The sequence below is a fragment of the Pteropus vampyrus genome, unplaced genomic scaffold (genome assembly GCF_000151845.1).
Source record: "Pteropus vampyrus isolate Shadow unplaced genomic scaffold, Pvam_2.0 Scaffold45, whole genome shotgun sequence".
NCBI classification, from domain to species: domain Eukaryota; kingdom Metazoa; phylum Chordata; class Mammalia; order Chiroptera; family Pteropodidae; genus Pteropus; species Pteropus vampyrus.
The window spans coordinates 4,482,734-4,493,355 of NW_011888826.1; the positions used below are offsets into that span (position 1 = coordinate 4,482,734).

At 36.8% G+C, this 10,622-nt stretch overlaps 1 long non-coding RNA gene across 1 annotated transcript in view; it reads left to right on the forward strand.

Annotated features, from left to right (window-relative positions):
• Positions 1-4,674, forward strand: part of LOC111738968 — an 18,602-nt gene extending 13,928 nt beyond the window's left edge. The window contains exons 3-4 of the long non-coding RNA XR_002780044.1: positions 1,084-1,175; positions 4,544-4,674. This is a non-coding gene — a long non-coding RNA (uncharacterized LOC111738968). The remainder of the gene's footprint in view (positions 1-1,083; positions 1,176-4,543) is intronic.
• The last annotated feature ends 5,948 nt before the right edge of the window (positions 4,675-10,622 follow it).

Genomic DNA, 10,622 nt, shown 5'->3' on the forward strand with positions numbered 1-10,622 from the left:
CAAGTTTATAATTTCTGAAATTGTGTTACAAATTAAAAGGTAATGACAGTTCATTTTTACCATAGAAAATAAGAAGATTGTTGACTCAATTGTAACACATTTCATGATCACAGAAGGAGTGCTCTTTTTAAACTATCAATTATTTTTATCATCTATATAAAAAATTCAAGGAGATGTACTAGGTGTAGCCTTCATTTCAAGCTTGTATAGCCATTTGCCTGGTCAATACAAATAAAAATTGTACAATATCGATGTAATAGATTTATCTTTTGCCAAAATTTCCAGGGACTTTCCAAGTCACAAAACAAATTTTTTACTTATTGCCCTCTTGCAACTTGTAACACACTATGAAGTAAATTGTATTCTAAGAGGCAATTTGATGTAGAACCTTCCAAAATCTCTGTGAGAAACTTCTTATTATTTTGGGTTTCTTCCATTTTTTAAAAAAACACTCACAAGCAAATGGTTTTTTGAGGTACACCTCTACCCTTGGAAAATTCTCTGCAAATTTGTAGACTTGATCATAATCTTTCGAATGTAGGTGTTATCACAATGATTGATTAAACTAATTTGATGTAGAATGCACCCTGATGGCAATTATTAAAGTCTCCCCCTATTTAATCCCAGTTTTGTTAACTAAAGACACTTTAAACCATTAGATTTTAGGGACTTATTTTTAAAGGTTCAGAGAGTTCGAAACAGAACAGGACAGTCTTACCCCACCCTCAAAGAATAAAGTGTCAGAGGTAAATAAAGAATTTGTTATTAGTATGCAGTATGGTAAATACTAAAATATAGATATGTAGAGTAAAAGCCACTGTACTTATATAAAGTACAGTGGTTTAGCAGACCAAAGAAAGTGCAGGGAGAATGATCACTTTATAGCCTGTTGGGAAGATGTGGAAGGCTTTATGAAGGATTAATGCAGGAGATAGACTCAAAATGAAGCAAGTAACAACATTCTAGGCAAGGACAGGAGAAGTTAAGTATATGAGCAAGGTTGGTACATCCAACATAACTGGTCTTCCCTTATAATGTCCTGGTGTGTCATTTTGGTCTTTTCCTTTTATTATCTCTTCACAGGTTCTCATGTGGCTATCACATATGGCACAAGAAGCATGCAGTAGAAGTTACTCAATGATGTACAACAAATTTGAAGAGTTTGTACACATCCAGTAAGTCAAATTTTCTCCATCATGTAGGCACATTGGAGGTTATCTATCAAGACATTAAGACAGCTGGAAAGGACTGGTGATTGTGTGGTGTCACTTCCCTGGTGTTGAGATGACCGGTCCTCCTCTTTCACAGAAAGTCTTCTCCTCCTGATAATGTCTGAAATAACACTGTCTTGATTTTGTTGTTGCTTATAACTTTTATTCATTTTGATATTAAAATACTTGTGAGATGGATTATAGATTCAGGCTATCTCTCATTCACATTGTAATATGAGTAATTTTAGATTCTTTTCTCTTAGCAGCTTTTGATAGGGAGAAGGGGTGAGAGCATGAGCATATGGATTATTTGAAGGAGGGAGAGTAGACGGCCATGGTAGGTGGATTTGACTCTGAGAATTGGGTCTGGGAATACTTCATTTTTGGATATAAAAGGCTCTCAATAATATTCGTTCAATGAATGAAAAAATAAATAAATAAAATCTTAATAATTTATGATTGTGTATGGATCTCTGTCCAATGACTAGAAATTATTCATTTTATTCTTCTTTTTGACAACGGTCAAATCTCAGTTGAAGGAAAGCAAGAGGAAAATTTATTTGTAGGAAAAGAAAAATTTCAAATTCCATCTTGATTTTTATCTTGTTACAAGACAATGTTTTCAAAAAGCCTAAGAGAAAAGGCATTTAAAATATAATAAGAAAAGAGGGCATAGCATAAAAATTAATGGAGACAAGTAGAATGCTAGAGAAAAATGTTTCAAGGAAGGAATTGATTCATAAGAAAAACTAAAATACAGAAGACAATGATAATGTTAAATAATTTAAGAGACTCCTGATTTAAGGTACAGAAGGCAGGGCATAGCAGAGATGTTATAAGAAAACTAATAACTGTATTGTGTCAGTTGGGTACTAGACTTATCAGAGTGATCACCTTGTAAGGTATATAAATGTCTAATCACTATGTTGTGCAAATCGCTATCTAATGCAAATTCACTGGCCCAGGATGAGGCTGTGGAAAGGGTACCCAGCAACATTTGAGCTTGGGATTCTTTATAATTAAGGCTTGGAGATTATAAAGAAGAAAAGCTAAAGTTAATGTTGCAAATAAACAATTAATATTACCTTATCTATAGAAAAGAAGATTTATTATCTTTAGCATTAAAAACTCTAACAAAAGAAATAATGTCTCATAAGATTATGTAAAAAAAAAAAAAACATCCTAACTCCTCTCTGCCTGGGGCAAAGAACCAACCAACCTCCTCTGTGTTCTCAAAGCACTGTACTTCTAACAATGAGGCAGCAGCTACTCACCACATTTCAACTGGTTGTCTTCAATGGATCATGCTGAATTGATGTGAATACCATCTGCAGGGAAGGGTCAAGGTGATAGTTGTCATTTTGCTTCCAGTCCCAAGAATAGTGCATGGTCCAGAACAGACACTCAATGTTGAACTGAATTAAAGAGTGGAAGATGTAGTAGAAAAAGAAGCTGTGAAGAGAAAAAATTACTCTTCCTCTTTCCTCACTCTTCAGATTCAGTTTCCTTCCAAAATGTGCTCAAAATCCTCTATCAACATCAAACTTTCTCTGTTTCTGCTCCCACACCAGCTCCTCCTTTTCTCACCACAGTCATTGAAGGAAGAGCTACATTCACTGTCTCCATGTCTTCACTGAGTCAACCCTTGAATCCTTAAAATCTGATTTCTGCCCCAGGTTGCATCTGAAACATCCCTCTTGCTGCTCCTATCAAATCAGCTTTCCTATCCTCTATCTCTACCTTCTTCTCTGCAACCTTTTATATTAATGATCACAATTATATTAATCTCCCTAAACATGCACTATCTGCACTATTGCTGTTCCTTCTTCTGTTTACTGTACTTTACTTTCCAGAGCTCTTTGTCCAGTCCTCATCTGTTCCATGTACTCCTATCACTCTCTGGGTAATCTCTTAATCTCAGAGTCAATTCCAACACCCAAATCTAACATAAACTCTAAGAATCCTCTAGTCACAATTATTTTCTAAGTCTGATCATATATTTTTAACTTTTCCCTAAACATCTCTGCTTGGATATGCGCCAACTTTCAATTTAATCATCATCATCATCTGATAGTTATTGAGAACTTCTAATATGTCAACTTGTAGTCTATGCGTATGACATAATTTTCTTTCGATCCTTAAAACAACTCTAGAAGAGAAGTATACCACTATCCTTATTTTACTCATGAGAAAACTGTGCCAGAGAGCAAATAAATAATTTTCCCAAGGTGACACAGATTAATGGTAGAGTTGGATTATAAACACAGAAAGTCTGAAATTCTCCCCTGAATTAATTGTTCAACTCTTTAACTGTTATTAAAATTCTATTTCCCTGATGTAGGATTTAACACATAGGCTAAATATTTGACTATTTCCAATACCTTACTCTCCATTTCATATTACTTATAAGCATTTCCATTTTGTTTAAATGCATTTACCATAGGTTTCTGTCATTTCCTACTATTACTAGTGTAATATATGTCTTCCATGCCCATCTCTACTACTACTGCAGTAGCTTGCAAACTTACCTCCAACATCTCTCTCTAAGCTTTCCTACAAACTACCATCCTATATAAAGCTTCTAAAGCATCACTCATATTACACCCAATGAAAAAAGCCCCTTGTCCACTAAAGCCCCAATGCCTTATACTGGCATTCAAGATTATCTGTGAACTAAACTACTATTTCCTAGAGTCTCTACCAAATTATAACTCAGTTTGCCTTACCTCATGTAGTTCCCTCTATCTTGACTCATGTACTATCTCCCTGATTCATTCATTTATTTATTGCGTTGTTTATTTTTATTATCAAGCATTATGCTAAGGGATATATTAGAAAGATTTATAAGACATTGTCAAAATTCCATTCCAAAATTCTATTTATTCTTCTAGGTCTACCTCAAATTGTCACTTATTCAATAAGTAGTCCCTGATAACTCTAGTCAAAATCCTTAGAGGAATAAGTGAGGTGTTGAAGGTCAAGTTAGACAAATGTCAAGAAGAAAAAATGGAGCTATTTCTAATTCTAATACCTTTAAAGATAGAAAGTGGGTGATATTTCAGTTGTCACTAGATCAGAGAAGATGATAGTCAATGAGAGGAAGAGTCTCAAAAGATTAGAGTAATTTCACCAGTGGGAACCTAGAGGGAGAAATTACTGTGAGGTGATTTCTTAAAACCAGATATGGAGAGTCAATACTGGGGAAAAATTAAAAATATTAATATGTGGATATGGGGCTAAAGCGAAGGTATTCCACATTCCCATTGATTCGTTGATTCACCGGAAATCAAGATCCATGAAAGACTCATGTTAATATGAATTCAACTTTGTAGGTGCTGAAAGAGCCCCCCACCTCCCACTTCCTGGGAAGAAAGCTGAGGATGCAGCTGCTGCCAGGGGACACCCGGCTCCCACAGAGCATCTTCGTGAGTTCTCTTCAATAGGGACAGAGCAGAAGACATTAAGGAGAGCAGAATTCTGGACTTCAGTTTCCTTCACTTTAATATGAGGGAATTTATTTCATTTCTTGGACTTGAATGTATCTCTAGAAATTTAATAATTGGAGGTACCTATGTATACTATGAGTAAGGAAAACAAAAACTTGGAGTGTTTTGTGAAGCCCTTTATTCCTTGAGCTCCACAATTGCAGAAGAATTGTCATAAGTTTCCCTCTCTGTAGAATAGAAGCGAGTGGTGAGTAAAATTATAAGGTTTAACAATCTTGTTCCCATTCTCCATTTCCCATTCACTCTTTTAAGAAAGAAGATAAATAACTAAAAAGTTTGGCGATGTCCTGACATACATTGTTCCACATGTTTGTTTGTTTGTTGTGCCAAAGCCACACATAGTACTCATCCCTCATCTTCTAATGGAGGCGCTGTGCTTAATTCTTTACCTTTTACACCTGAAACTGGCAGGTAAGTTGTAGGTGCCTTGGATGCATTTAGTTTGGAGTGGGAGACAAGAGCCCTGCAGAGCTCTTTAATCTGGCGGCCATGAAAGAATCTTGCTTTGGGAATTATTAGAAAAAAAAATTCAGTTTAAATTGACTGTGGTCATAAGAGCACTGAACTGAGAGTCATGCAGCTGGGGGTCCATTATGGATTTTAGAGATGTTTCTGCTACAACCCATTTCATTTTCTTAGGCATGCCACACACTTCAAGTCTCATTTGTAGACTTGAGCTTATATCAGAATGTTTAGGTTTCCTCTAATGTATTCAACCAAAAATAATTTATTGAGAGTCTATTATATGCCAAGCTCTATGTGGGACACTAAGGAAACTGTTGTCACAATTGCTGATTGAACACAATAATCCAGTTCTCTCTTGGATAGAACAATCTAGTGGTGATGTCAGGCATTAAAACAACTATAATTATAATTTTGAAGATGCCTTTTCATTGCAAACCTTTCTTTGTTGTTTTAACTTATTTTTAACCTATGTATGCAATTTTGAAAATAGGTCTTTGTAAGTTAGGCAACACAAGCCTAAACTATTCCTGACTTACTCCTTAGTACAGAGAATTTAAGCTCTTGAGAAGAGAGAAAAAAGTGGATTTAGCTACTAAGCTAAGGTCTGTGAACTTTAACATTTTTACTATAAACACTGTTTTCAGAGGTTATTGGATTAACTCAGCCCAATATTTCCTAGAATGGACATTTGTATCATCGTGTGTCGTGGGTAAGAAGCTCTGTTAGACACGTCTGTTCCTGCTGCCCATCGCCTTTTCCGCATGAAACATAACTGTTCTATCAGCACTGTGACAATGACGACTCTCAATTTTGTCTTTAAAAATCAATCTTTGGCATCTGTTTTATTCCAGTGGTCTTGACCTCATTAGCAAATGTACAAAAATTGGATGGCACAAATTTATTCCAAACTTACTATTCAAAGTTGTCAGTTTTTTCCCCTGTAACCTAGAAATGTTGGGGGAAAAATTCTACTGTTTTCTCTTTAATATCTATGGCAGCTTTATTTTCCTCACTCTTAAGTTCCAAAATATTAGGAAATGTTTTTCCTTAAGGGTTTCCCTTTATTTTCAGCTTTTTTTTTTTTGTAGCTGGATTTTGAAGAATATTGCTTATAGATTTAATGTACAAAATACCTTGTAAAGAGTTGTGTGAAGTAAGCAAAGCTTCTTTTCACTTGTACAGAAGGAGAAAAGGAACAAACGTGTAAGATAATTGTAATGGCAATTGAACCAAATTCTTCCAAGGACTTTTTGATGCCTCTGTGGCTCTTACTTGAATTTTCTGCATCTAGAAGATTCCAGAAGTGCCCAGATAAACCCTTGCATGTAGCAGGACATTATGTCGAATGTGATAAACCAAGAATTCAAGTGTTTTCTTCCCAGTAGACCAATTAGCTGGGAAAGAAAATATTTTTAGCGGACAAAGATACCTACCTAGTTTGTTTAATATACATTCACCCCAAATGGACTTAACAGTGTATCCATATCATTGTACTATTGTGTCAAAGAGTGTAACCCTAATAAATGGAGAATATCCAAATAAGTCAGCCATTGCAGAAAGTTTTTTAAAGACATAGAATTTAATAGTTATAAGTGGCTTTAAAACAATCTCATTTTAGATATTTGTCTTACAAAGTATCATAAAGTAGATCTATTTTGCAATCTTCAATAACACCTATCACAAGTCCTTACACTGAGCTTCAGTACTCTTGTGCTTTTCTGGTGCTCTGTATTCTTTGGGGAGCTAAAACGTTTTCTCCTGGACCAGTTTCTCACCTTGCTTCCCTCTTACTACTTTTAGGGCATTAATCATCTTTACTTCTTTCAAATAGAAAAACACTCTTTCCCGTTAGTAAGAAAGAGAATAAGGAAATAAGTACACAGCAGAGAATCATCTTTCCTGGCAGGGTGAATGGAGGAAGACTGTGAGTATCAATTAGCAACATTCCCTCTTACAGAGCATTCCTCCAAGCCATTCCTGGGCCTGCCTTTCTATTCTCCCATTCAACCAATCAAGGCATTCACCACAATTTGGGTATTATTATGGCCCTTGGGCTACAACTATGAGCAAAAGAGACAGCATTTCTTTCCTGTATTATTTTTTTGATCGCTCCTATAACAAATTACCATATACACAGTGGCTCAAAACAACACATATTTACTGTTATCCAGTTTTGTAGATTAGAAGTCCAAAATGAGCCTCACTGGGCTAAAATTAAGGTGTGCTCAGGGCTGCATTCCTTCATGGAGGCTTTAGGAAATAAACCATTTCCCTGATTTGCCTGGTTCTGAGAGGCCACCCACCTTCCTCGGCTCTTGGCTCCCTCCTTCCATCTTCAAACCAGCAACGTTGCATCTCTCCAGCCATTCTCCCTCAGTCACATCTCTCTGACTTTCTTCTGCTTCCCTCTTTTTAAGGACCTTTGTGATTACATTTGATCCACGTAGATAGTCCAGAATAATCTCCCTATTTTAAAATTAACTGATTATTAGTCTTAATTCCATCTGCAATCTTAATTTCATTTTGCCATGTTAAATCACCTACAGTTTCTAGGATCAGGATGTGGACATCCTACGTGCCGACATAGCCTCATAGGTTTTACAGTTTAGTAGGGATCTAACCATGGAAATGGGCAATCACCATACAGTGGGCTAAGTGCTGATGGGGGAATGTCTATGAGTGCCCAGAAAGGTCACCTGGCAGGGACCTCCAGGTTAGAGAAGGCTTTTCAGAAAAAGTAATACTAAAGCTGGGATCTGGAAGAAAAGCAGGAACTGTGGTTGTGCATGTGAGATGGCGAGAATAATATTCCACGTGGAAGGAACACCAAGCAAAGGGAGCTGTGGTTGTGCATGTGAGATGGCGAGAATAATATTCCACGTGGAAGGAACACCAAGCACAGGGACCCAGAGGCAGAGAGGGAAGAGGGAACATCCCACAGGCTGGAGACCAAAGGAAATCCATTACAGCTGGGGCAAAAACTAGGTATGGGGTGGGGGCACATGAGCATAGAAAAGCAACGAAGGCTAGATCAGGAAGACTGTGTTCACCTTGCTGAGTGAGAAGTGGGATCAGGCCCTGTCGTGCAAGGAATGAAGAGCCACTGGCAGGTTTCCACCAGCGGCAGGTAGGGATTGGGTTGGCACGTGAGGATAATCATTCTGGCAGCTGAGTGGAGGATCAACTAGAGGAAGGTCATGTGGAACATCTTATTAGTGACCTAAATGGGGAAAGTAAAAGATCATCCATTCATTAGCACAACAGACTAGCAACCTTGGGTGAAGTTAATTCTAAAGGGAAGTAATGTTGGGTAAGGGGCCTGAACCTTGATGAGATGTGTTCAGATTAAGTGATGAAGACTATTGAGAGAAGCAACACATGGGATTGAGGAGAAAGACTATTTGGAAAATGAAACTTATAAGGAAAACATGTTTAAAAAGTACCTGTTGATCATATTAGAAACTTACCCCAAATTTAATCAAATTATTACAAACATATGCAAGTCTTCCATCAGCCAGAATTAGTACGAATTAACTAGGGTCATAACTGGATCATCCTATGGTTCAGTTGTCCTTTGGGAAGTAGAAGATGGGAGACCCTCTGTAATATGACATTATACCAGATGACACATGTGCAATTTGTTGTGGAATTAATTCTATAAATTTGTTACTTAACTTTTCATTGCTTTTAATGAAAGATAAATAAATAAATAAATGAATGAATGAATGAATGAATGAATGAATGAATAAATAAATAAATACAGTTTTAAGGACTTATTTTTACTTCTACTAAAATTTAATTCTTCCCAGATATTTGGCACTTTTTCTTCATTATATGCAGATCTGACCAATAAACCTTTCAAATGTAATAGACAGCAAAGTGTTACATTTTCCTCCAGGATTCCAGGATTTCATTGACAATTTCCTTTGAATTTAAAACAAAATAAGTGAAAAGGTTATAATTAAGCCTTAAAGATTTGTGAGAAGCATACCGTCTGCTGGGAAAAGTTGAAATGCAAAAAGCTGGAAAATCGGATTAACTGGGGAAAGTTTTTTATACCTCTTAGTTATACTTTCCAAACCACCTGGAGTTGCCAGCTTGGGCAGAACATCTCATAACAAGCTTTCTGGTGAGAGTTTTGACACTTCCACTTCTGGTTCCTATTGGAAATACCACAAAATAAGCCTTCTGTGCAACATTTCAGTAATTATCATGCCAATTCAGGAATTACAGAAAAGAAAAACTTACCCAAAAATTTCAGAACTTGAAAAGGCTTTAGTTTGAAAGTAATGGTCAAGCTCTAACTATATTTCAAAATTCCTGAGTTGAAGCTTTTAGCTGAAAGTAATAGAAAACTGGATTAATATAGGTTTACACATGAAACATTTGCTGTTTAGTTAAAATCAAAATAGGGAGGTAAATCGTCCAGAGGTGGGCCAGCCACTCCACAATATTTGTTTTATCGCTTTCCTCTCCATCAGCTTCAGTATCTGAAGCTTTTTCTGGGTCTGACCATAATTTTTTTTGTCTTATTCAGAACACTTTTTAGTACGAATGGGGGCCTTATCAATCATTACACTGGGACAGTAGGATACACTAGAGAATGTCTCAGGCAAACCAGTACAGATGGTTACATGATTTTTTTTCTCATGTCCAGTACCTCATTGTCTTGAAATGGCTGCCACAGTTCCAACACTGGTTCTATCACCATATTTAAGTGCAAGAAGCAAAGGGAAGAAAACATGATAGCAAGCTTGCTTCCTAGTCCTGACTTTTTATCAGAAAAGAAAAAAAGCTGCTTTCTCAGAAGTCCTCATTCAATATCTACTTAAACCCCATTGCCACCCTTAACTACAAAAAAGCCAAGAATGTGTGTCAGCCAAATAGAACCAGAATTGTCATGATGAGCTTGGAACACTAATAGTTTATCGCCAAGGGCAGGGCCCTGCAAACAAAACTGGGGATCTGTTAACAAGGACTAAGGAAGATGTTTTTGGTCTGTAACTAACTTTAAAGTTTTCAGTCAATTTTAACTTTCACCCTTCTAAAACAGTGGACTTGTTAAGACTTGAATCTTTGAACACAACTCCATGTCACAGTTTCTAGTGCACACTAATATCCAGGGTCTCCTTTTCTTTCTGGTTATACATCTATTTTATATTGTCCACCTTAAAGGAAAGTGAGCAGATGTAATCCATGCCACTTCTGAGAAAACCCCATAAAAACTTCGTAAGAGCATTTCTCTCTCTCTCTCTCTCCCAGTCCACTAACAGAAGGAAGCACATAGAGGAAGGGAAGCCTTGAGACGGAAAGACCTTGGGTTCCCAAGTGATGGAGCAGCGCAGAGTGCTACGGATTGATGGGATGGGTGACAGGATAAGTCACTGAAATACTGAGGTGGTTTGTTAACATCAGGTAGGCTGTCCTAAAGAATACAGTC